The sequence below is a fragment of the Saimiri boliviensis genome, chromosome 11, assembly GCF_048565385.1.
Source record: "Saimiri boliviensis isolate mSaiBol1 chromosome 11, mSaiBol1.pri, whole genome shotgun sequence".
NCBI lineage: Eukaryota > Metazoa > Chordata > Mammalia > Primates > Cebidae > Saimiri > Saimiri boliviensis.
This window is the reverse complement of record NC_133459.1, coordinates 72,493,687-72,499,719: the sequence shown is the minus strand read 5'-3', so window position 1 is coordinate 72,499,719 and position 6,033 is coordinate 72,493,687. Positions and strand designations below refer to the sequence as shown.

The 6,033-nt window shown below is 37.8% G+C and overlaps 1 protein-coding gene across 13 annotated transcripts in view; it reads right to left on the bottom strand.

Moving 5' to 3' along the window:
* The window catches only part of TNNI3K (TNNI3 interacting kinase), a 323,082-nt gene that overhangs the window by 36,302 nt on the left and 280,747 nt on the right, over nt 1-6,033 (bottom strand). The window lies entirely within an intron of this gene.

The following is a 6,033-nucleotide window of genomic DNA, read 5'->3' as shown; positions in this document are numbered from 1 at the left end:
CTAATGTGAAGGAGAACAAGAAGTACATTAAAGCAAGAAAAGAAACTCTGGGGCCAGAAAGATTTATACTGATTGAGCCATTCATTCATTCATTCAACACACATATATCCATCACACTATATGCCAAGCATTGTGATAAATAAGAATTGCAAAGATGAAAGATACAGTTCCTGGCCTCAAGAAGCTTACTCTGTGTGTGAGTGTAAGTGCACATGCATGTGTGTGAATGTGTCAGTTGACATACAAAGACATCAATGATTACAATAAAGTTTCTAGTCTCTGATGAATATGCACAGAATATAATAACAAACATGATCGGGAACTAGTTGAAGTTATTTAGGATGACTTCCTAGAGGAGGGGATGTTGGGATTGAGCTTTGCCTTAATAGAATCTTTTATGTATTTTTGTGTTAAAAGGTGTTGGGGGGGGTGGTGTGAAGAAATTTAAAAACAGCTCATCATGTGTGCTATTTGCAAATTTTCCTGCTTCTATATTTAAAGAACTTGGATTGTGCTTGTCTTGAAATATTTGTAATGAATAATACAGGGACCTTGCAGTCAGTATAGTATGTAATATTTGTAACTAAATTAAGATAATAGTTTATTCCACATTCAATATATTTTCTTTAGTTTAATGTACCTTGTCAGTTGGTATTACAGATAAGAAATTATTTAATATAAATGGCTCTTCCCATCAAGAAACCTACTCAACAGAGACATGATACCAAGTAGAAAGTGGTAAATGAATTAAGATCGATAAATCTTTTCTGGGAAGACAGAGAATCTTTCCATCAAGTATAAGAATGAGATTAGGAATGCACATAAGGAGAGGTAAAACAACCTCGGAGAATGAACAGAATCTAGAAAGAGATGAGCACCAAGTGACATTCTAACTACCGTACATTAAGCTAGAAGGGTCCTCAGAGATTGGTTACTGTATATTTGCAAGTCACCTATTAAAATCTTGTTAAAATGCACAGCAGATCTGGGGTGGGGCCTGCGATTCCACATTTCTGACAAGCTCCTCGGTAATGACAAAGCTGCCAGTCTGTGAGTCACACCTGGAATACCAAGCATCTAGTTCAAATGCCTCATTATGATGATAATCCGAAAACCCAGGGCAGGAAGGGATTTGCTCATGTCACACAACTGATTAGTATGAGAGCAGCTCTCTTGTCTCACACTATAGCAGCTCGGCAAGTAGTAAAAAGATCATGGGCTTTGGAATCAGGCTGATCTCCGCTCAAATCTTGGCCCTGCTGTTTACTAGTTACAAAGCCTTGGGCATGTCATTTATACTGTCTGTGCTTCAGTTTCTCATTTGTAGAATACTGATAAATAACTCTTACCCGTAGAAGAGTTGTGATAAGTCTGTGCTACGACTGGCATACAAAAAATGCACAATAGCATCTAGAACACGGTGAGAGTCTATGTTTGAATAGATATTTCTGTTCTATGTTACAGATCAAAATATGTCATGTGTCTTCTCTTTTTATCCTTTGCCCAGGTCCGTATTGCCATCAGAGCACATGACAATATTATCTACATCATGACCCCCCAGGGCCCAGGCTGTGAAAGCATCTGGTGACACTTAGGGGCACAGTTAACACTGGCTGGGCTGGCAAATAAGAGACTGACGAAGGCCAAAGGAAAAACAAAAAGGATTTCATTTTTTTCACTGAACCTTTGAAAGAGAAGGTAGGAGGGCACACATATATCCACCAGTAAATTTTTTGTACTCGTTTTCAGATGAGGCCTTTAAAACATCTGCTCATTAATAAAAAATGTTCAGCTAATATCACAGATATTAATAGTGATGATTTTCATTCCACTTTGGTTAATACAAAAGTTATTTTCTTCCTGGGTCCATGATTTTTTGAGATTTCCTTATTTGCCATTACCTAAATGCCACGAAAAACTCTATCTTATAGGTTCCAAGGAAATAATAAGAAATGGCAACTGGTTAAATGTGTTTTTTTTTTCCACAAGAAAATTCCTACTTCAAATACTAGTAAGCGAACGGAAGAAAGATGCCATTTTTGCATTATATGAGTTTAGAGTTAGTCCACATGGAAGGTGTTAAAGGTGAAAGAAATAGAAAAATCCATGAGGAATTAAACCTGTTAAACTGTTCAGAGCCATTATAAGAGCTGCTTCAGAAATCTATTTAGAAATCATTGCCCTTGTATCTGAATCATTACAGAGACACCAGCATCACCCACTTCTTATTGCTGAGAACATAGCAACAGTTGCTATGCTAGCAAGAGATTCAGATTCGCAACACAAACACTGGAGTCAGGAGGGGGCAGGGCGAGGCCAGAGCCGGAGTCAGGGCGGTGGAACGGAACACAGCGCTGCCTGTATAGATTTAATTAGGCCAGTTGTTCTCTTTGGTCTCTGTGCTTGTCCTGTCAGATATTTCAGGAGAGCAGAAGCAGTCTCAAAAGCAGCATTTTTGGACCAAGTCTTAACTTTCAGCTGTACACAGACGCAACTGTCAAAGGCAGGATCTGTGTGCTTTGATGTGCTTAAGAGTGGGGCTGGGCCCTCCTTTGTGTATGAACGGAGAGGGTTTCTCTTCATTTCCAGGAATGAAAACCTCATAAAACTCTCATCATTAGAAAGTCAGGCCATTCGTTGTCCCAATATGTCATTTCATCTCATTGAAAACTGAGAAATCTGTCACCATTTATTTAGCAGTTTGCCTCCAGAGAATCTTCGCAGGTTCTCCTCATGTGGCTGGGAATTAGTTAATTAGTATTACAAAACGCTTTAGGAGGGAAATGCACTCTGGCTCACCCTTTAGGTTAGGAGGGAGTGCATTTTAGGTTGCTAACAAGCACTGCTGAAGGATAGGAAAGAGCACGAAATTACAGCATCGGTATAGCCGTGGTGAGAGCCGCATCTCATTCTCTCTCTCAAGTGGATATGTTGTAACCTAAGTATGTCACTCGCTCACTCTCTTCATGCAAATCTTTCATGTGTGACAATAAATCCGGGTCCTTAAAGCTTATTTTTTAAAAAAGAAGGTGCCAATTTTACACACGTATCTTTACACTCATATCTTCACTTTTTATTAATTTCCCATTTTCATCACTTCTTTTGAACAGAGTATTTCGTTTGATGTTCTTTCTTTTACATTTTTCATGGAGAAAGGCTGTTTCAAACTAAGGGCGGCTTTAAAAGTCAAGGAAATAATGGATATTTTTCACATGCTCCTCAACTTTGAGGCTGCACACTTTTGTTCAGTGTGAAATCTCCAAGCCTCTATCCTCAGTACAGCAGTTAGGAGGGCTGGAGGAGGCCTCACTCGTGGTTTAGCAGCTGATTGCTAGATGGCGCTAGAGAGCAAGGCAGCTAAAAACAAGCAGCTAACGTGTTGCTTTAGTCCACATCAGCCAAAGGAGTTCTTAACATAGAGCCCTATCGCCTTTCAGCACACACTATGTTCAGTTCTGGTGATTTGTAAGATACCAGAAGCATGGAATGCAGAGGGCACTGGCAATCAATTTATAGCCCTCCTTTCACTTTTCTTGTAGATGTGTACATATAGGAATTACATGTATATTTCACCATAGTGCTTTCTGGGTATGCTGCACCTAGGGGTGTGATGAAGAGGTGTTATGTAAATATAACAGATGGCTGTGTTTATCGTTTGGAGCTTCGTGGAAGGAGTTTTAACTTCGTGAAAGACCCCTTCCCACTTTCTTTAATGTTCTCATCTACATTAGATAACGTTCAGGGGCATACTGAGGTATACCAAATATTTTCACATTGCCACATCAAGATGCATAGTAATATATTTCCCTTGTAGCCCCATAGTACCACGACATTAGGATATTTTCTGATTTTGTTAATTAGTAAAAAATATGGGCATCTCAAGAAGATAAGAGCTTAAAAAGAAAGAGATAAAAGGCAACTGATAGGCATCGTGGCACTTGCTTAGATTCTAGCTCCTCTCCTTTGGCTTTTATATTTTGCCACTGTAGGTCCTTAATGAGCTTGATAACTGATGTTCAGGAAGTGAATGTCATAAATATTTTACATCTCAGAGATGATAGCTATTCTAAAAAGAAAAATAGTCTTGTCCCTAGATTTAGGCAAGCAACCTCTTATTCTTCTCATTATACATGCAAGATTCATAGAACTTAAGTCACCAGTGTCACTGAGTAAGAAATGCAACTCTTTCTTACAAGCTCAGAAGACACTGCTAAGGTGAGGTTTAGATACTAATATAAGGTTCAAATAAGCCCTGCAGTCTTTCGAATATTCTATAGACATCATATTTTAAATCAGCATTCTTTGAATAAGTAAAATTTAGTTTAGAAAGCCAAAGATCCTTTTTTGTTTCATTATATTTATAAATCTTAAAATTATTTCTATGTAGAATTGGCTAAAATACCCTTATTGTATTTATATGTGAGAAAGAGTGGCCTTTTCCTTCATTTCTGGCCCTTAAAAACTCTTGGATTCTCATCACTGGAAAGTCAATTGTTGCCCTCAAATGTTAGCTAAAAGACTGCTGTTTTTTTTTTTTTTAATTCAGTGAGTGCAATTGACTATTACAGTGGAGAGTATGTTTAATGAGAAAATGAAAAGAAGAACCTATTTTTACAATGTACTCAGTTCCATAAAGAAATCATGCTATAATAGAGCTATCCTCAAAGCTTTACTATAGACCACAAGTGTCACTTCCATTAAGCTCCTAGAAGGAAGAAGGGCATCCTTTTAGGTGCTCTGATTGGTTGTTGCTGCTTTTACAAATGTGGTTAGAAAGTGAGGCTGTTTTGGAGAAGTGTGACTGAAGAAGATACAGAGGGTAGGGTTAGTCCATGGCATGCCTATGAACAAGGCAGCAGCTGTGGAGTTGTGTTCAGTTTGGGTCTCTGTCAGCAGAGGCAGGTGATTATAGTGTTTCATCAGGAGACATAAGCTAAGGCAAAATGGCTCCTATCAGAGTTAGTCAGAGTGAGAAGGAAAATTTCACTGCAGTCAAAGACTATTGGCTATAGAGAGAGTGCAGTATGTTTCACTAGATCTGGCAGAGGTTAAGTGCGAGGTAGTTCAGTACTCTGGATAGCTCCCTGCTAATTCTCAAAGCCCAAACTTGACACTAGAATTTTCTGGCGGTTCAAACATGTTGGCAAAGTTTAGTCTCCAGAAATAGCATGATGTAATGAAAACACTACTGGACAGGCCCAGATTAAATTATCAACTATCATTTTTTTCTACTAGTTATATGCATTACTTACATTATTTGAGTTTCTGTTTGATCTAAAAAATGGAAACCATGAGGCATACTTCACAAGATTGTTGTGAGAATTCAGTGGCATAATTGTGAGAAGGCATTATATTCATGCACTTCAAACATGTACCGGGCACTGTTCTAAGTACTGGAGAAAGAGCAGCAAAAGGAGAGACATTTTATGCCTGCTTGATGTTTACCATCTACTGTAGGTACAAATATAAAAGTAAATGATTTTCTAAGATGATCACTCCAGATAAATTAAGTGCTATGAAGTTCTCATACTGACTGTTGTTGGCCTACAGCATGAATTTTAATAGATTATATGGTAGATACAAACCATGGGTTTAAGCAAGGTGGAGTGTGAGATAGGAAACACCCATACAAAGCCAAAATGCTCAAAAGGCAACATCTAGACTAGGTAAATCAGAAAAAACAAAATTCACTCTACATAAAGATATGCAGAGGATAAATATCCTATATTATTCCTGGCTCCAAGTAAAGTGAGAAAAAGAAAAAATATATATATATATAACCCTCAGAAGTCTCATCTGCCAGCCCACATACAAGCAAGTTTAAAGCAGAATTATTAGTACATGCGCTTTATTAAAAACTTCAAGTTGAAGTTTTAGAATGGTCTTGAGGTATTAATGTCTCTAGATTAAATGTGTTTGAAGAAAGGAAAAATGAAAAGTATGGAGAGGGTCTACAGCATTTTAAAATTCTCCTGTAAAATTGTAAATGATATGCAGCTTCTAGAACTGGCATAGAAATTAGAAATAAGTTAA